The sequence below is a fragment of the Ischnura elegans genome, chromosome 7, assembly GCF_921293095.1.
Source record: "Ischnura elegans chromosome 7, ioIscEleg1.1, whole genome shotgun sequence".
Lineage (NCBI taxonomy): Eukaryota > Metazoa > Arthropoda > Insecta > Odonata > Coenagrionidae > Ischnura > Ischnura elegans.
The window spans coordinates 80149821-80171855 of NC_060252.1; the positions used below are offsets into that span (position 1 = coordinate 80149821).

General features: G+C 36.6%; 1 protein-coding gene across 1 annotated transcript in view; it reads left to right on the plus strand.

Annotated features, from left to right (window-relative positions):
- The window catches only part of LOC124162630 (delta-sarcoglycan-like), a 440414-nt gene that overhangs the window by 340488 nt on the left and 77891 nt on the right, over positions 1-22035 (plus strand). The window lies entirely within an intron of this gene.

The following is a 22035-nucleotide window of genomic DNA, read 5'->3' on the forward strand; positions in this document are numbered from 1 at the left end:
GGAGTTTCCACCTATTATTTACTAATGCCCTTTTTAGTTAAGGGGAAAAAGGAATTCCTATGCTTGTTCTTTTGGCAAAACGTATTCCTTTTTTTATCGTTGGCGGATGTAGAAACTTCTTAAGGTTCTATAATGTTGTTCTTCGCGTCATTCAGAAAGATAAACGTATGTTAAGCGATCTAAGCCTTGCACGTCACGACCGAGTCTTTCGCGGCTCCTTGCTTAACTCATCTCAAATCTGTGTAACTCCGTTTGCTCGTATTAATGTTTGACTAGTCCTTTAGCTTTCCATTTTATTCAATTTATGTCCCGTTCGTACGTAGATTTCCGCGGTGATTACTTGAGTTCAGCATTCTTTCGGGCTGCATCCGCGTCCGTTGTCGAAGAACCACAACAGTTTCGCCAGCTCTCCTGCCAGCGTCCTCAGGTGAAGGACGTTTCCTCCTTCACCTGAGGACGCTGGCAGGAGAGCTGGCGAAACTGTTGTGGTTCTTCGACAACGGACGCGGATGCAGCCCGAAAGAATGCTGAACTCAATTTATGTCCCGCTATAAATATGTCCGTAATGGATCTACTTAATGATACACAATGAAATGAGTAGATAATAATAATAGATACATGATAATTTTATATAATAAACATCCAAAACATGGTATTCAGTGGAACGAGTGGTTGAATTGAGTACAGCTATAAGTATCCACATGGCAAGGCTCAAGTTAGAAAAAAGTAATAGAATATTTTAGTAAAGACTATGCCTTAGAGGTTACGATGCTGGTGGATATTTAAATTTGTCCCTGCTGTCGTGTTCAAATGACTATCCCTCGGCTAGAAAAAAATGCAACATTATGTTGCAAGAGACAACGGGAGAATGATGAAAAAAACGCCCTCGAGTCCTAATTAATAAAATCCTCTTTTATTTATCTCTGAGAGCTACTAAAGGGAGTTGACTTCAACTCCCAGAGTAATTTTCCCCAGCATTAAAAAATGAATTCATTACGGGGAAGAAATCAATAATTTAGAAGAGCTTCCGGCGACGACGGCATTTTTACGATCCGAAACCTCATCACTGGGAATTATTCAGTAAAATTCATGCTATGAAACTCAGTACACAGTTGAGAAACTATTGAAGCCTAAATTAATTATTGAGGAATTACCATGAAAGAACTATACATTAAGCCTGAATTAGAAAAATACTATCCGTATAGACAGCAGAAAAGTTCATTACTTCATTATTAATAAAGCCTAATAACAAGGTGAACGTCTCTCCATCACTACTATGCGATATAATTGCATAGTACATCGTTTTAACAATCAATTTTTAAGTGAATAACCAGCGCATTAGAATTTATTCTGGGTAATTCTCCTTACATTTAGTACATTTCTTCAACTGCTAAATATAAAGCAAGCAGGCAGCACATGATTATGATGGGGAAAGTGCCTTAATCATATGAATTGCATCGACGTCAACGTTGAGACACCTAAAAGAAACCGCTCGTTTTTACCTCCATGTAGGATGGATATGTTAATAAGGTTTACATTTCATTTCCTCATGCTTAATTTAAGTTAATTTTTAATTATGTAGCAACTTTCAGCATTTCATGGGATACAAAGGGAAATAATCAGTTCACGTTGATAATTTTGTGCAGCATTCTCTTACAATAAGTATCATGCACTTGAAATTGATAGTGGTACAGCGTTTTCATGAGTTTTTCGTCCTTAAATTTGACAAATACAAGCAAAAACAGAATTTCTAGATCTAATCTAGTTAAAGTATGCTCAGTTACTATAAGTTTAGGCATTATGTCACCATTAGGAGTAGTCTTGCAGCATATGATAATGACTAATGATAGCAAAAGAGAGACTGATAAATCTGTAGGGGACCGCTTAGTATCTTGCATATGATGGTGATACAGAAATGTTGCGGTAAGCCATTCAAAACTAAAGAAGGAGACTAAAGAGCAAAAACGATATTAAGGGATATTGGCTAAAATAGCGCTCGAGTAAATGGAGTATATGATAATTAGATTGTCGCCTCAAAATTCTATTATCAAATTTAGTTTTTCTAAAGATTTTGCGTCCTTAATCTATATATATAAAAGAAAGTCGAAAATCGTGTTAGTTAGAACACTTATAACTCGAGAACGGCTGCACCGATTTCAATGAGATTTGGTTCTTTGGATTCGTCTCAGGCGGGGTTAACATATAGGCTATTAAAAAAAGGATAATTTCACCCAAAAAAATTCATCTCTTTCTTAGTGACATGTTTTTAGGAGTTAGTAACGCAACAACAATTGATAAGTCGGTCAAAACTACAAATTAAATTATTTGTTTTGTTTTTACCAATTTAATAACTGAATTTTGTAGCAATATAACATTTTAATTACTAAATATATTCAAAATATTGAAATTGCATTTAAAAAATTTAATTAGAGCTGATTGTAAGCCCAGCTCGAGTTGACTCTTAACTACCGTGTTTGTAAACAAATCTCCAAGCAATTGTTGACAAACGGTAATGTCCGTGTTCCTGTCGAGGCGAAGACGAAGTCACTAACTATCTATCTGAATATTTAAAGTCCTTGGACGTACCTGGCTTACCACGATTTACAGCTAAAGGTAGGCTCTGTGTTAATAATCTTTCGAAACATACCCCAACCATAACTATCCAACGGAATGCGTTTGGTGATTTAAAAAAATTGATAATGAATGTGATTCACGCGACTTTACTCAAAGGAAAACTCAAAGATGAGGAAGTTCTCATTCCGAAGATTCCATGATCCCAACTTATATGCCCTTTTGAGCTAAACGTATTCAATTTCCAATTCGTGTTGCACTCGTGATAACGATTAACAAATCGCATGGTCAGTCTTTCAGTTTTTGTGATGTTGGTGTTCACGTGCTAATGAAAACCCATGATTTTCTCATGATCAATTAAACGTGGTATGTTAACGAGTCGGTAAACCATCCGCTGTATTTCTTCCTTCACTTCAAGAGCGCTGCTAGGAAATAAGGATAGGGGGTTTTAAGGGACAGCAAATACTACGGGTCTGTAGGGTATAGAAAACTCGCTTAGGTAAGGGGGGGTTTTAACACCCAAAAACCCCCTCGCTGCGTCACTGCTTCACTTCGCTATATTTATTTAGCTTCATCCGCTTTATCCTGCGCCTGATAACAAAACAAAAACTGTAGTTTATCAGAAGGTGCTTGACGCAAGACATTAAACTCGAATGTGTAGGGCACACCGTGGTGCGTTTACGCATGCAGCACGTTTACGCAGTGCATTTCTTCCAAACAGAGATACTATACCTGGCGCGCCTAAAGTCATTTGATACGAATGTTGCTTCATAGGGGCATTTCTCACACTATTTTGAGCATCAGTCAAGCTTCGGTCTGGGGTCGTGTTAGCCTGCCCCGTGAACGGGCCAAGTTTACGCAACGGACTTGGACCTAAAAACATTTTTTTTACAGTTAATTACACAAATAGCCAACAACTGAATCCGTATAATTTTTATTTCATTAACTGCTTTTCGAAACCACAATGCCCAAAATCTCTTAAGCTAAAATGTAACAAAATTCATTGAAAAAAATCCGCGTAAACGTGCTCCGATCCACCCTATGTAGATTCAATAAAGAAAATGTCTTTCTGACAAACAATTTTGATACTCATTTACGTAGTTTTATTGAATTTGTATCCTTATTTTATTATAATAAATTAAACATGATTAAAAACGATACAGCCGCTCTTGATTTATAAATGGTGTAACTAAACTGTAAGTTCATTGATTGTTAGGCGTTACGAAGTTCGCCGGGTCAGCTAGTTATATATAAAATTTTCATTATAAGCACTAATTTCAAAAATACATCATATCAGTACCCTTTTCAATTAAGCCATGTTAAAAACTACCCGCTTCCTTAATAAAATACTTAGACCGATGCAAAGCCATTCAAACGTTTCCGAAATAATGGTTTTCTCCAGCAGCGGAAAATATAACTAAGAGGAAGGTGAAGTAAAATTTTCAACTGGACTCTCAGCCGATATATGTGTCATCTCTTTTATCTATTTTCCCCTGGCCAGTTCAAGCTTTCAATCACCTCTGACGCACCTCCTTTCCGACGAAACGACATTTAGCCATGATTCTCAAACAAGGAGCTTTTAAGAAATCCATTATTTAGAACGTATTTAGTTGCCCTCTAAAACGTAAGTGGACGTCCATTCTCTCCCATTTCTCTTCGAAAACGAGCCTGATAAATAAATGGCAACAAAATGCATCTTACGAGGACGAGCACAAAAAATTAGTTGAGTGCTAGGGAAAGGTTGATACCAGTAACAGCCTTCCCATAATTAAAAATATTTACGAAATATTCTTCTGCACGCATGAAACAATCGTCAAATTAGCATTTTATCGTTATTTTTGCCACCATACTTCAAGGCGTATTTTCTTAATAGGCGTATCGATTACGCATAATTTTCATAAAAAAGGCTCCATATAGCACTGCATAAGTATACATACTCTGTGTGGATACTATTTATTCAAGATATTTGTAGAGGACCGTAAACTTCCAGGGATCAGGGCCATGGTGACAAGGAATTGTACGATGGCGCATACCCACCGAGAGTCTCCACCAAATCTTTCACTTAATCCAACACTACGCAAATCCATCTGCATCCGTGTAAATTTGCCACTTATGCCTCTTCAAAGTAGAGCCTAATTGCTTCAGCATGCATATTCCATGGGCGAAAACAGATGTGTATATTAGAGGAGTACAATTAAAATACTAATGCCAGAAAAATTATTTCAACCCATTTCTTCCGACTGAAATAATAAATTGACAGACAACCAATTCGTTCTCATATATTTCACCATAAATCTAAGGCTTATTCCATTTATAGGACTATCGATTTGATAGAATTTTCAGGATAAAAGTCTCAAAAAGCACTGCTTAAATTTATCCAATATAAATACTATTACATAAAGGACATCTGATTGAGGGCCGTAGATAATCTCCATGGTCTTGAATCCTTAGCGTTGGCTCTTAAACAAGAATTCTTTGGCTCAAAAGACTGAATTTAAGTCCTGGATATCACTGCATGCATATATCCTGCATAGGTACTATTGTATTAAATATTTCTGATGGAGGACCGTAGATAACCTTCAGGAAAACAGGCTATTTAACCCATGGAATTGGCTTCAAAGCATGGATATTTTGGCTCAGAGACAGAATTTTCGGAATCAAAGTCCTAAATAGCACCGCAAGTATATATCCTGCATGGATACTAATGTATTAAATATTCCTGATGGAGAGGACCGTAGATAATCTCCAGGGAAACGGGCACTTGAATCCATGGCTTTGGCTCCAAAACATGAGATCATATGATGAATTCCACGCCTACACACTCGCCCATAATCCCTACTCAATCTTTAACTGAATCCAACACTATGTAAATCCATCTGCATCCCGGTAAACCGGGCCGCCTCTCCAGGCGATACCATCGCAACCTATTGTTCTCGCAATTGTACCGCTTCTGTCCTCACGAGGACAAAACAGCATGGACCCGTCTCTATCTCCCCACTCCTCCGTGTAGCCATACGACCGTTCCAAATGGTCCGAACATTTCTCCTCCCTCAATGGACAAATCGTCGCACCCGTCCGCACGGCGCAGCGTGCGTATGCACCCGCGCTGCACGCGGATATACACTGGAAGGTAAAAGGGTGGGACCGAACAGTTGGGTGCTCCGGACAAAGGGTCAACGCCATAAATCATCGTTTAAACACGAGCGTTGCGAGCCAATGTTGGGGGGAGGGAGTGGGGTAGAGACCAGGGTGGCTCAGCTGAGAAGCGGGTAACAAGCGCGGGTATCATGGGGTTAATTTTGAATGATTGCATTAAACCACTCACCGAAGGGTCAAGTTCGCGATAGTTTTTTTCCCCTCGATTTGTTCTTGTTTTCCAAAAGATTTCTGTTTTTACTGGAGCTTAAAGAGCATTGGTCATGAAGTGAAATGAACGAAGGCAAATTTGTGAAAGGCTACTGATCATGATTCTTTATTTTTTTGCAAAACGTTTCTGCTGTCAGGTGCATAGCTTTTAGCTTCTCATACATGGGTGTCATATGTGGATACTCCAAAATGACCCAGATTTATAAACATTTTTGATGCAGGATTATAAATTGAAACTGACAACTCTATAGCAGGGCAGTTAAAAAAATCAACCAATCAAAGTAAGCCAGCAACTAAAATTATTCCATAGCAACCTAGCCATTTCACTGTGGCTGAGGTTAAATCTGTTGAAGCGGCTCAGCTGAGAAACGGGTTACAAGCGCGGGGTTATCATGGAGTTAATTTTGAATAATAGCATTAAACCATTTGCCGAAGGGTCTAGTTTGCGATAATATTTGCCTCGATTCGCTTTTGTTTTCGAAGAATTCTAATTTTACTGGAGGCAAAAAAGCATTTATCCACCTAATTGGTCATGAAGTGTAATGACAAAAGGCAACATGATGAAAGGTTACTGCCTATTTGTTGTCATTAATGACAGGTGCGTGGCTTAAAACTTTTCAGAGGCGAAATTATTCATGATTATTTAGTGTTTACTTAGTTAAACGTTTTTTTTACTGATAAGTGCATAGCTTTAGACATTTCAGACACAAAAATATACTTTCCATGCACATCATGTATCGTCATTTGTAAGTGACCCATATTTTAAATTCATTTTTGATCAAGGTTTATAAATTGAAGCTGACAACTCCATGGCGCAGAAAGTAAAAAAATAATAACTAATCGAAGCGATTCAAAGCCCAAAAGTCTTGCATATCAACCTTACCTATTCAACGTGTTTTAGATGAGGCCTAATTAAGTGCAGCTAAGCATTTTACGAGTAAAGTAACAAATAACTGTCGAGACGGCTATAGGACATTATTAAGTAGTCTGTTATTTTTTCTCTAAAGCCTTTTTTGTTCACGTTAGGTTTGTTTTCCTGGAAAGCATAATAAAAAATGAAGAATAAACTATAGATTTCTTTCCTATTAATAGATTTCCTTTGGAATTAAGATTTTTTATGATATTTTTTTAATTTGGCTGGTAATGGGCTTTTACACCCGCATACAAATTTGAACCAATTTAAAAGTATTTAAGGTGTTTAGCGCATTTTTAAAAAACGGTGAACCTTTGGATCTAAACTATGAGGTTAAACGTTACGGTAACTTGGATTCTGAGGAACTCGCACTTCGGTATGCCAATGGCAAACTTGATATTTTAATTTATAAAAATAAAATTTTTTTCTGCAATTTAAAGCCGCAGGGAATAATGTATGCGAAAGAGGAAATATTAATTAACTGATGTGCCGATTAAACTATTCTTATACTGAGTGTAATGATGCCCTTGCACTGATTTTACTTTGACGCAAAAGTATGATGAACTTATATTAAAAACGAAAACGAATTGAAATAACTTATTGAATATTTTCATTACTTATTCGGATTTCTGACTACATTTACGAAGGTATTAAAAGCGCTCTTATAAAAGTGATCCGTCATTTTTATGGTATCCCTCCAGTTGTATGTAAGGAAGCTTTAGGAATATCACCATAACATTCAACCACGAAATTGAGATGGGGGTGGAACTATTTTTAAATATCATATGAAAAATTAATGGAGTCACCTCGAGAGACAATTTTACCAACAAATGAAAAAATGAATACGGAAGATAAAAATATCATTATTTAGTGGGAAGGCTACTATTACGTCATGTAATGGAAGGATATGAATTCGGCACCCATCACATTGGGTGAGAGAAAATAGATTATTCAATATCATCTGATAAGCAGGATTGAAGTCGCCCATACATTTTAAATACAATTTTTTCTTTTTTAAATTTCCCTTTAGTAACCCATTTATTGAAAATACTAGCATTAATGAAATCCAACCGTTCATTTAAAATGTGGATTACCTGAAATTTATCTATCAGAACTTTGAATACATAGAAAACTATAAATAGTAACAATTAGCTTACATTTGTTAAATAAGTGAAATAAAAAAACGGAAGGAGAAAAATGAGAAAATACATTGGAGGCACGATTGACCATAAGGAAAAAAAATCTTATAAGGGAGTATGGGAAAATATTGCCAAGAATATTTAGCATGAAAAATTTATGACCAGAAAAAAGGTACCTCATGATAGCATATCTCCATCTCACATTTCGCTGACCTTTCACGGCTCCTGTCTCCGCTACCCGAGCAGCACGCCACTGCTGTCTCTCACTTGATAACTCATATGAACCAAATGATAATTTCCAAGATGTATTAGCCCAATATTTCTTCTTTATGTAGCATTCATCGTATTAATACAGACCAGTAGAGAGCAATCACAATGATTATAACTTGAGCATTAGCATTTATCTTCTTAAGAGTATTTCACAAACGAATGAAGATTAAAAATACGAATTGAACGTTCCCAATGCTTTTCTTTCATAAATTGGGTATCCCCTATTCGGGTGAATGTCTACCTATTTGGTTTCTGTTATGAATACAATAGTCAACGTAGCTGAACACTAATATTATCCAAAGCAAGGATATGCATCTCATGATAAATATTTTTCAAATAATTTTTAGCCTGGGGACCTTGGGCTGCGCTGCCTTGTCTTTTAAATGCGTAATTGAAACTCAAACAAGCTAAAGCTGAGAAAAAAATAAAAGCATATTACTTCTTATGGAGTAAGAATTTGTTACTTACGTGGTTAACTTACATATCTTACTGTTGATCACAGGTAAAAAAATGTTAAAGAAATTTAATTGTCCTGGCATAGTCAGTTTTTAACTAACTTGGGAAAAGGCATGAAGTTTCATGAATACTTTTCAGCTGCACTCAGATATTTCGTGGTTCAAAAAGCATAGTTGGTAAACATAATAAAACTTACGTTGAGCATGATGAAAGATAACTGTCAAGTGCTAAAAAAAGCTAGTGATATCTATTCATATAATTTACTCAAAAAATTAAGCGTTCTTTTTATTGGAAAAAAATGTTTTGTTTTTACTTAAACCATTTGTAGTAAGTAAATAACCCGTTATTACCCAATATTGCTTATCAGTAACATCAACAATATTCACATTCTCACCTCCATTTAGGAAATATTAAACTACGTGTTCTTATGTGTTGCAAAGGTTAACGATAATTATGTAGCTGCAATAATAATTATGATATTTTCGCATCTAATAATTTTCATATTTAATATCCCCCAGAAGTAGCTCTGGGTTGGAAAGGACATGAGTTAGCTCTACTTCATTTGAATTTCATCATGCTACATAAAATTTAATATCTATCCTTTTAGGAAGATACATTCCTATCGCCATTTTAAATATTTAAATAATTTATAATTCTTCGATTTAAAATGCAAAAAAGGCTTTATATACATATTCAATTTTACCCAACCATTTTTAAATTGAAGAGGTGATAGAATCCTGCCAATGTTGATGCTTTTTCATACGAAGCCTATTTTAAAATGCACTTCTCTCCGGAATTGGCCCTTAGTGACTGCCGGCCGCAATTAGGTGATTGACTGCTGGTGATTCCGTTTTTTGTGTGATGACGGTTCGCTTCATTTTGCTGCACGAGTTTGATGCGGAAAGAGCCAATGATTAGTTCAATTACTCCATCGCTAGAGGTGTGATGCAAATGCAAGCGGTAACTGGTTGACATTTATGCCAATGCGTTAAGTCAATACTCTTAATTTATCTCTTCTGTAAGGCTAATGAATGAAAATTTTCTATGTCTATTAAATCTCATTTCATCTCAATGCCAATACAACCTCAGTTCACACTTTTAATCAATTGGCCATACATTTTATAACCTTTGCACTATCTAAAATCGTTAATCAATTACGCAAAGTTTAAATTAAATATGTTTATTAACAAAATAGGCGCAGCATAAATTTGAATATTATAACAAGTAACGTAGTTTTCTATTCCTACATAATACTTTTTTATGATAAATACATTTTCCAAACTAAAAGGTTTTGACTTTTATAAGCAGTATAGTATGTGTAGAGAGAAAAATCGTTCTTTCTTGGATGACAATAATTTTTAAGTTAGTGAAAATCAATCAAATATTTTCAGTTAATAGCAGATTTTATGGACATAATAAAAAGGTTAGGTTTTGGTGAGTTTCCTAGCTACCTTGCTCCCTTCTACCGAGTAGTGAGTTCATTTCAGGGCATCAAGAGATGTCGGTGAGCTGTGGGAAGCTCTGGCTGCGATGACCACGGCTCATCATGCAAAAATCCTTATCTTCTGTTCTTCTAACCATTTCCATTATTCCATAGCTTCTGTTATCTTGCACCTCGCACGTTGTTCATTAACCTATTATTTGGTTGGCATCCCCTTGGCATAGGTCGCTTGGCTTATAAATCGCTAGTTTTGCATATTTTTATTCTTACATCCGTCAGATTGGCTCAGTCTATTCCTTTCTTTGGCTTATCGAAAGCCTTACTATTGTATTTTTTATGAAGGCTATAAAGTCCTTCTTTTTTATAGTCTTCTGGATTCCTCTGTTAATTAGCATAGGACATGTCTCCGTAAGAAACATCCTCTCAAATATTGGTAGTGTTTTCTACTGATTTTACTATAACTTAATACTTAATATCACTCGCAACAATGGTGCGAAAAATCCACAGAGAAAAAATCATTCGCCTTGACCGGGATTCGAACCCGGATTCGAACCCGGATCACCCGGAGCATTGCGGGTGACTCCCGTAAAAGTTATCACCGTGGCTAGTCCCGGTATACTTAAATTCGCAACAATGGTGTTTCTAATTTAAAATTCTTGACAAAGACAAAACCATGTTACTCAATGATTATATTTGAATGAACACACATCGAAAAATTTTGTGATTAAAAATAATCTGTGAAAAGTTTTGAAGATATAACGGTACAATAAATTCTTAATTGCATCTGACAGTATTCAAAGTTTTTTCAGCAGTTTTTACCCATATTTAATCTCTGAAGAGCAATTTTGATATTTTAAGTTATATGTCATACAATCTGGGGTGTTACCAAAAAATATTTTGGTCTCCTTTTACCATACAATGCTTGCAATTGATGCGTGATTTCTGCTTTATCATAATTCCTAGTCGGATATGTTTTACGTAAATGCTGAAGTGAGAAGTGTACGGAAGTATTGGGAATACTGGAGAGTGAGTAGATGAAGCCAGGAAGAGAGTTCCCCTCGGAGAAGGAAGCAGGGTTGGGATAACCAAGGATTATGGGCGATGGCCAAAATACACAGCGTTATGGTGGAGATCACCGTATAGATCCGGGTCGTAAATCTTTAAAAGCATGTTGGGAGGGAGAAGTTGGCCGGGGAAACAGGAAGGAGAACCTAGTGGACCCGCTAAGGCTGCAAGGTGTGAGAGAACTCTGTATAAGCTCATGCTATATTTTTACCGCAAAAGAAAAAGGATCCCACCACATTCCTGCACACACTAAAGGCAGAGAAGCTATTCATTTTTACCTATCAATTACCCAGTACCATGATAATTAGTAGTCATAGGATCATTCTCATCGAAATACTTCTGTATCTACGACATTGTTCCCTATAAAAAAATATTACGTATTCTACAGAGTGAATTATGAAGTTGAAGTGAGACCTGATTCTACTCTCATATTTGCATGCAATATAAGCTACAATTTTTTGGAAGACCATATTTGATAAAAATAATTGCTAACTACAGAGAGGGATATCGGAAAAATTGTATATAAACTATAATGAAATTTGCTTGGACTTTGATTGGATGGTATTTAAATTGCCCAGCGTTAAGCTAATAGCCGCCATTCTTTGGCAAAGAAATGATATTTCGACTGCATTGAAGAACAAATTTGAGAATTATCTCCTCATGATTTTATAATTGTCATATTGAGGAGATAAACAAAGAATCTGGTCGTTTCTGGCTTTAAAAGAGTGAATAGGGTGACAGCCTCCTCGAAAATAAAAATAAATCCACGAGAATCACGGAAGAAAACTTTATTACAGGTGCTATGCACAGTGTCAAAAATGTGAATAATAACAATGTAGCAGGACGCAGATGAGTTCTGGAAAATTTTCCTTGGAATAAGATCCATACCCTAACAGGGAAGATCAGACTAACATGAGATCCATGAGAGCCCTAACTTGGAAGTCGTTACATCGTTGCATACCAAAAGGATAGTTTTGCTCTGTATTACCAGTTTTAATATTCTTCTTTGATATTTTTATTTCAGTGTTGTCTTTCTTCGGCAGTGCTTTGAGCCTTCAATTTCTCACTGAAATCAGGATGAATATCTTTATTTTTTCTCTCGTGAATTACTTTCAAGTGGATGGCAAGGGTAGTGATTCCTATAAATTTGGTTGAATTACGACATAACAATGGTTATTTTTCAGTAAATCACTTTGAGGCTGACAAATGCAAGCTATCAGGGCCGAACTCTTTACTGATTCAGTGGAAATTACAATTTAGCATTAAGGGGAATCATGACGTAGTATTGCTTATTAGTCTCCAACTAACTGCTACGCTGAAAAGTGCATATAATTTGGGGATGGTAGACGCAAACTGTCAAATTTAAAGGCAAAATATGATTAAGGAATTCATGGGTGCGATTTGAGTGCTTAAATTTTTCCTTGAATGTAATTGAAGTCCCTTAAAAGGAAAGATGAATTCGTATACATTTCGATGTACTTTCTTTGTTTTATTGCTTCTGGAAGACTAGGAAATATGATGCAGAAAGCGTGGAAACAGAGGTAACGCGAAGCACAGTCAAGGCACCATTTTGATAAATAGATCATAAAATTTGACTTTCCGCCCTTTTTCATAATGTTTGACCCCGACCAGTTGATGAGATGAGGTGGGCAATAAATGAATGGGGTTATCAACTAGTATGGTGAAAGAACTTTCAAGGCCAGAAGTTGTGAATAACTGGAAGTAATCACTTCATTTGGCACGTTACATCCTAAATGCTTAAAAATTGCATAAGTTCGTAATTTCCCTTAGATATAATCCTATACTCTATCCTGTCACAATCATTGAAATTCATTGGTTTAAAATTAAAGGAATATTCTGCAATGGATATGGATGTCTATACGTTGGAATCAGCTGGGATGAAGTGAAATAAATAGTGTGGAGTTTGTGCAAACTTCTTGACTACGAAACGATATTATGAAAGCTAATTTACCGTCGGTTGAATGAGTTCACAATTTTCTTTAAGTAAAATCTGTTACTGTGATAAATGTACATTTATTGGATCAAAATAATTTTTTAAAATTCTAGCGGATATGTATCATCGTGTTGATATCATCAAGGATGGAGTAAAATGAAAAGTTTGGAAGGCATGAACTTCTCGACCACGAAGTGAACTTCTTAAAGCTAATTTGGCATCTGCCGAATTCTAGTTAAATGTCCTATATTTTAATATATATCCAGTTTGTATGGGAGATGGGACGTCCAAGGGCATCCAAAATTTGACAAGAAAGAGGACCGGTCACGTTGAAGAAACTGCGAGGGTAGTACAATAACGCAATGGGTTGTTTCTGTGTGTGTGTGGGGGCCTGAAGAGAACCAAAAGCATTAAAGAATACGTTAAAGGCATAAGGGTTCGTCTGTGGCGTAGTTGATGGTTCTAAAGGCGAGGGTTATGCGTTGGATTTCAAGGGGACGAAGCGCTATAAAAACGAAAAGTACTGAGGGTAAAAAAGATGAGTGTGGCTTTAGAGGTAGAGCTCTAGGGGTTGTTCTTATTTATTGTAGTGTTATTGGGGATTTCCGGAGGTTGAAAGGGTATCCCTCGTTGGAAGATAGGTGGAGGCACGGGGGATGGGAAGGGTATGATGGAATCCAGGCGCTCTGAGAGGGAAGCCACAAACATTTTCACTCAGCGATATCATCGATGGTCCGTGTATACCCAGAGGGTGCCGTAATTAGCACGTTTTGTCGCAACGCGTAAATTAGCCGATAGGCACGGCGGTAAATGTGGTGGCGCTTGAGAATGATCTGGCCGAAGAAAGCCGGAGATACGGTGTGGATCTCCGATGTAGCTCACGCGGGGGGGCTAAATTTATTCTTTAGGTATTTTTACAGAACACAAGGGGTTTTAACCGCTGGAGCAGGACAATTTCCGGGTTTTATCGTAAAATATTTTTCAAAATATTTTATTTCAAATATTGAGTTGTCTCTCCGGCAAAAACATAATCTATACCGGAAAATTTATATACATTATATAATTTATATAGATACAGCAACACAAAATATCCGAGTACAGATGAAAATTATTTATGAAACCTACGCCTTTTTGCTAATCAGGAGATAAACAATTAACAATTCCAGGACTTTCAATTTTCATCAACACCTTTTACCGGTGATCAACAGTAAGGTGAAAAAGGATACGTGTGAATTCAAATCGTAACTGACACTTTCTTATACTATACGAAGTAATATACTTTCATCTTTCTTCATTATCAGCTAGTTTGATTTTCAGGTAATCATTCAAAGCAAGATAATTATTCACAACAATTATTCTGAAAGAAGACTGTAAATATGTAGAAAGCACACGAGCAAATATGGCCTAAAAAAAGAAAGCGCCTAAGAGATGGTTTGCGCTTGAGCCTTATCCTATTGCAAAGCATGTGCAGCAACCTACATACATGAGCTGCAAAGGCAGGTATTGAAGTAACGTATCAAACATACGTATATATATATACAAGGCGATTCCATTTACGCAGTATTATTAATTATTAAAAGATCAGGGCTGAATGGAGTTCGATCAGGCTGCATCCCATGAGGGTTGGGTGGGGAAGTATATCAGTGGGGGCCTACCTTTCTTTATGAATTTCGGTATGGACCCTTCCGAGCAAATCAGTTGAATTACGGTTGGCGCGAGGGCCTCAAAGAATAGGAAGAGCCCCGCTCACGGCCCTCAAACAACATATTAAGGGATACGGCCTAAAATTAGACTGTTGACCTAGTTATTAGCTTCTTAAAAATATTTTTTCGAACTTTCTGACGAGCTTAGTACTTAGTAGTACATAATTTCTCTTTCGTTTACCTCCTGATCGATTGTCTAGTATTGAATTTTAATATAAAGCCCTCATTTTAACTATTCATATACCGCGAAAGCATTATTTTCTTTAGTATTCGCTCAATATCCAAGAGGGAAATGATGCTAAAAAGCATTAAACTCTTCCCTAGAGAGATAAAAAATAAGGTTTAATCAGCCTACTTTAGAAGCCATAGAAATTAAGAAATTCCAGGGTATTCGTCATAAAGGTAATGCCAGGAACAGTTCAAAGAACAGAACAAAGACTTAATAATCATCAACCAGGAAGTTTGCTTCGGCGAAGAGAAATTCAAATGTCACAATGATCTCGTCACAATCTTTTAGACGAAGACACAAACATTGTCAGGAGATTAAATTCATTTTTCTGGGAGTATGAGGGCTCAATCGGTCATGCGACTGACTTTTCGCCGAAGAGTCCCAGATTTAATTCTCGAGTAAAGTCTCCGAACGTTAAATTCTCGTAGTGTGAGGCAGCCTGGGCAAAGGAAGTAGGGAATCCTGAATGAGTAATATTCAGATAGCCGTGGTTATTTACAAGACCAATTTTCGGCTTAAGGTACTATTTGTAGCCAAAATGTACTTTTTAATTTTTAGAGGGCGATAATTACAACAAAATATTTTTTTAAATAGCTGTCGTATAAATATTGACAAAATGTTGTAAAAAACCGTTGTTTTTCCTTGTTGTTATTGTTTTTTCTATGCCGGTTCTGCCTTCACCTCTACCACAACTGTCTATTGGTCCTGGCTAATTTTCAAGTTAAAATTCTTTTCAACTTAATTAAATAAGGAGTACCTATTCCCAGAACTCCTACATTACAGCTTTTTTGATACGACTGATTCCAGCAGGTTTTCCCTCCTGTAAAGGAACGAACAACCAGATATTTACATTTCCAATCAAAATATTGCCAGTATCAATAGTAGCTTCTCGTTGGCATAGAATTATCTATAAACACTCGTTTCATACTCAATGGATCGTTAAATTGTTTTGCCGTTCCTTCTACCAGTGACGATATGTATTTCATTACTAATTCTAAAATTTAAAAATTTCGAAAACTGTATTTTTGTATTATCAGAGCTTTAAATTTTAGCAAATAAATACTTTTCCTCGACGCCTGTACCGCTTATGATTAACAGTGCCGAAACAGCAGAACTTTCATGAAACCAAATAAATTTTGCGAAACGTTGGCAATAGACTTGGTTCATTTTTTACGGAATATAGACAATAACTGGTTTTAAATAAATTCAAGACATTATTAATTTAAAAAGGTCAAGGGTCGTCCTGTGAATAGTAACATCTCATAATAAATATGCACAGAAAATGAAAAAGTTTATGAAATAAATGACTGAAGAGGATGGTGAATAGGAATGAACAAGAGAAAGCATATTTTTCTTCGGTATTTACTTATGGGTGACAAGATTTAGCCTTTGAATTCCTTTACGCTCAAGCAAACTTCCTCCTTGGTAATTATTGTCTCGCGCAATAAATCCACAGGGAAAAAAGCCATTCACCTTGACCGGGATTTGAAACCGGACCCACTGATTTCCGGTCGAGTGCTTCAGCCAATTAATCTACCGAGGTGTTATTATCTCCTCTGAAAATTTGAATACTTTACTGGAAATGGTGAAATTTTCTTAGGGAAAGATGACGTTTCGTGAGCTTAACTGGCTGTAGTACTCGACAGGAAATTGGGGGATCTGGGTTCAAATCCCGGTCAGGAGGAATGATTTTTTTCTCTGTGGATTTTTCGCACAATTTGAGCATTGCTGGTCACTCCATAAAGAATCACCGTGGGTATTTCCGGCATACTTAACTTAATTATTGTCTTGTTTTTCCCTTTTTCGAACCGTTCCTGACGTAACCTTTGTAACATATAGCCTCCAATTTCATGATTTCTATTGCTTATAATGACGGCAGATAAAACCCTTGTTTTTTATTGCTTTATGGGATATATTAGTGTTATTTTTATCATTTCCTTATTGGATACTGAGTAAATGCTGAAGAAAAATATGCTTTCGTGAAATATGAATGATAAAATGTAGGGTGTAAAATATATATAAATTTAATATTAGATTAGCGATCATGGCGTAAAGAAACAAGAAAATTATGTGTGTTGAAATGATAGTTAATCTCTCTATGCTCGCCCGAAAGTTGGATATTAGTTTATTTGATGACTTTGTGGTTTAGTTTAGAGACTTAAATATCTTTTCCATGTTGACTATTGATAATAAAAATAATGTAGAAGAGGAAAGTGGAATTCAAACCGTTACTAAACTTATTGGCCTGTGAAGATGATGTGAGCATTTCACCAAATCCAAATATCCATGTAGACAGTGATGGTGATGAGGATGAAGGCCTACATGATGGACCCGATACACTGTCGACAGCAACTGCCGATAGACCTCTCTTAAACCGTAGGTATACGGGCGTACCCAAAGTTTCGGCAGAAAGTGGAACATCGTGTGCGGGGCCTCTTCGCGTTTACCTATTCATCTCCGCACAGCCGTCATCCGAGGCTCAAACTCACTCCCTAAGAAGAGTCTTCGCCTCCCCGCAGTTTTCGCTTCTATACACCGATACCTACGCTAAACTTTCTCCCTCCGACACCACCAACATGACCTCCGGATCCCTCACTTTCTCCACACGCTCTTCGGTGAATAATTTAAGACAGACCTCCACCACCCATCCCCTTATTTTCTCAGTGCGGTTTCACATGACGACAGCGAGAGGTCGGCGGGTTGGAAGATAGCTTGCCGGAGGACGGCTGCTCGGGTAGAAGGAGAGGAAAGAAAAAAAAAGACTGCGCGAACGTGAGGGATTATGAGAATGTTGAGGGACCCGTAAACGTTTTTCGCTCTTTAGGCCGACCGTAAAAAAATGCCTACTTTCACCTACCCTCTCTTCTTTCTCACACAGCCCTTTTGCATCGCTCATTCCAGTTATTTTTTCGGTCTGAGTTGGCACTTTTCAAACTGCGCCGCTAGATGGGTCTGCTAGCGCGCTCTTTATTACGTCACCTCCTCCTCCATTCATTCCTCCTGTTACAAAAGAGAAGCACCTCAGACTTTAAAAAAATGCCATCGAGAAGACCACTGCATCGAGTGTCCAAAAACTTTCGCGGTTGACGATAGGAGATAAATTTTAACAACTTTTATATGTATCTTTAAATCCTTTTTTATAGACATATAATAGTGGTTGAAATTTATTTCCTTAGCTTTCACTTCAGTCCGACCGTGAAATCGCCTTTTTTTCTCTCAAACTCCTTCTGCATCGCTTATTTCTTTTTTTAAATCTGAATTGGCTCATTTCAAACTTCGCCGATAGATGGGTCTGCTAGTGCACTATGTATTACGTCACTCAATCCTCCATTCATGCATCCCATAGCCAAAGAAGAGCTCCTCAGACTTCAAAGAATGTAATCGAAAAAACTACTATATCGAGTGTCTAAACATTTTTGTGAGCGACGATAGGAGATAAATTTCAGCAAGCATTTTATGTATTTTAAAAAAAGTACACTTTCCTATCAACCGGAAAAAATTTTCTGACTACCTCACCCAAATTTTATAAAAATAATCGATCAAAGAGATCAACCCATGCGCGTTTTAAGTAAATGGCCATCATGAAAGAGAGAGAAAAACGATAACTCAAATGAAAAATCATAATTTTTGTAAGGCGCTGAAATTGGAAAAATATAATTTTAGATGTAATTTTAGTCCACACATTTACTATTTTCCTTTACTATAATCAAGGGGTCACTCGCTGAAATTGACAAAATGTAATTTCAGATTGGCAATGGACGGAAATTGCACACACAATTACTATTTTCCCATATTATAATTTAGGGGCCACTAAGTCGGTCAGAGGTAAATTCTTCTGGCTCAGAGGTTTCAGGTAATGTAATGTACCCTCCAATGCTCTAGCTTATATGCTTGAGTTGAAAATTAATTGTATTATGAAAATTAAGAAACAAACTTAAAGTTCCGTCAGATAGCGTCAAATGCAGTGGCACACACCAAATGGTAAAATTATGTACTGATTGGCAATGTGAGGACGAACAGTTTATCGAACGATGAACGTACTCAAGTGACTTCTTCATAAAATAGTGGCTAAAAAGAGAAACAACCTACTGTTTATTTCTAGAAAAGGGAAGAAATGCAAGCTAATAGGTTACTGATACATTTATAACACAATTTTTGAAGTTCATAAGTATGCCTCTTTTATAAAGGCCGACAAAATTTACTAGTGTTAATAATCATTTGACCTCACAATTGACAAAGGAGAAAAAGGGCTTTTTCATAATTTTTTTATTATTGTCGATGGTGATTTTAATCATAAAATGGAGATTTTTTTCCATTTCTCACAACTGAGGCCTTTTCATTTTTATATTTGTCTCCTCTTTTTATTATATCCACACGCAGCGAAAATCGACGGCTTTTTCTCTTTGGTAGATAAGTTGATGTCATCTGGAGCTTACATAGAACGATTCACCGCCTATCAGCTACTCCTCAGCTTTGCAAAAAAGGCCTGGGTGGTTTTTTAACACCATGTTTCAACCGATTCTTCAATTAAAATTCGTGCAAATGAACCAACAGTTCAATTAAGTCACCTCAAAATTAAAAGTAGGCGGAAGATTTAGTGTATTTTCATTTTAGAATTTACTAAAAATTTTTGTCAAATTAACCGCCCATTCGCAAAGAAAATTTTACGTGAATTAACCAGAATTTGAGAAAGGACCTTCCGATACTCAAGTGATATATAGATATTTTAGATAATCTCACCTTATTATTTCTTAACATTTTCACCTTTATACGTTCCAGCTTCATATATATAGCACCTCAGTGATCCTTATAATTTCTGCTATCCATAACTAAGTAAATGAAGACAATGAAAACTCTAATAATGTATGCTATATCGTTTGAATCAAGATAAACTTAAACATTTTAGGTATTGAATAGCACATATTCATCTATCATATATTGTCGGTACTCTCCCAGTAGAAAGTAGTCATTTTAAGTGTCGGTATGTATACAAATTTGAGATAAAGTGTTTAAGAAAAGAGATGCTTTGAAGAAAACTAGGTCCTTTTATCGCCAAAAGAAAGAGAGATAATTCACGAAAATAATAATCAGCCGTAATAACTAAATTTATCCAGGCTTTTCTACAAATGAAACGATAAAAAAATATTTGGGATATCCTAGAAGCGACTAGGAAGTAATTTTGTAAGCAGATGGAAAAAAATCCCTACATCTTCATTATCATTTTATACTAAGCAGGAAGTTTCCACCGATAGCTTATTATTCCCATAATATTTAAGAACCTTAGATGTTTTATTTTAGTTAGCTTCTTCAAAAGAGTTACCGGCATGGATTCTTGAAAATATTTTCATTAACGCACAAACTCATTCTAAAATTAAATTCTCTTTGTCAAAATTAAAAAAGATCTGTTTGTGCACGAAAAAATGCTATCAAAGAAAATTTAGTGAATATCTAGCAGAAATACTCGATCTTTCAAGCTCTTCATGAATTTCTTAGACTTACCTGTAAAAGCTTGGGGAACATAGATTTTTTAATGTAACCAATATGATGGAAAATCCACAGAGAAAAAATTAATTCACCTTGACCGGGTTTCAAACCCGGATTAATTAATTTTTTCCCCGATTTCCGATCGGGTGCTTTCTGTTGGATTATATCTTTGATGTGAAACACAACACCCGCAATGCACAAATCTTGTGATAGATCCGCAGAGAAAAAAAATCATTCGCCTTTACCGGGATTCGAACCCGGATCCTCCGATTTCCGGTCTAGTGGAATAGCCAGTTAACCACCCGAAACGTCATTCGCCCCTGTGGATACTTGTGGACTCAACACACAATCTTTCGCACAATTTGTTCATTGCGGGTGACTTCCGTAAACGTTATCACCGTGACTAGTCCCGGTAAACTTGAAACTACATGACAGGTTGGATAAAAAAGGATGTAGCTGGAGGGAAGAGAATCATGTTAGGAAAGGAGGCGTTCATGAACTAGAAGTAGCTTCTGAGAGGAGTTAATTAAGACTTTAAGAAAAGGGTAGTGAAGAGTCTCATCTGAAAAGTTGCGCTTCATGGTGCCGAATCGTGGACGCTTAGGAAAAAGTATGTGAAAAGACTAGAGGTACTTGAAATATTGGTCTGGAGAAAAATTGTTGCGTTACGTCGTCGAATCTTGGCTATTCATAACGTAATCCTAGACACAGAAAACTCCGTTCGTCTGTCAATGACTAGGTGAGGGAAAATCTCCATAAAACTAGATTAATAACCACCACGAGAAACAGTTGTATCAACATTTAGAGGACACGTTTCAATTAAAGAAGTATATGAAAGTGAAAATATACAATTTAACAAGTATTTCGACTGTTATCATTAAGAACTAATAATCTTAACAACGAACCTTAACCAATACAGTAACTAAGTACAAAGGGAAGTCTGTCAGTACCAAATATAAGTGGAGAACCGTCGCGTCGTCAGAGGTCAAGCGATTCTTCTGCGTCGAAAGCCGGTACACGAACTACCAGGGCAGAGTGACAGAGAGGGGGGATAATTATTTAGTTAAGAAGGTGGAATTTCTGGGGGTGAGTCCAGAAATTTTGGAGGAGGGTACACTAAAAAATGCCACAAAAAGGAGAAAGCGAAGTGGATGAAAAACGAAGTGCCGGATATGAGGGGTGAGGGGAGAGACTCCTTCTAAGGAGATACGGAAGAAACAGAAGGTATAGATGGAGCAAGCACTGAGCGGAAATGGGATACTGAAAACGGCGATAACTTAAAACGGTTAGTTGTAAAAAATGGCAGAATGTTGGGTACGCGAGGGAAAGGAAGGAAGGTAATAGGATATTTTAAATGAAATGAAAGGGAGTAGGCCTGATTTTTAATTGAAGAGGGAAGTCCATGAAGGTGGGGTAGACTGACTGCATCTTGGATGTCACTTGC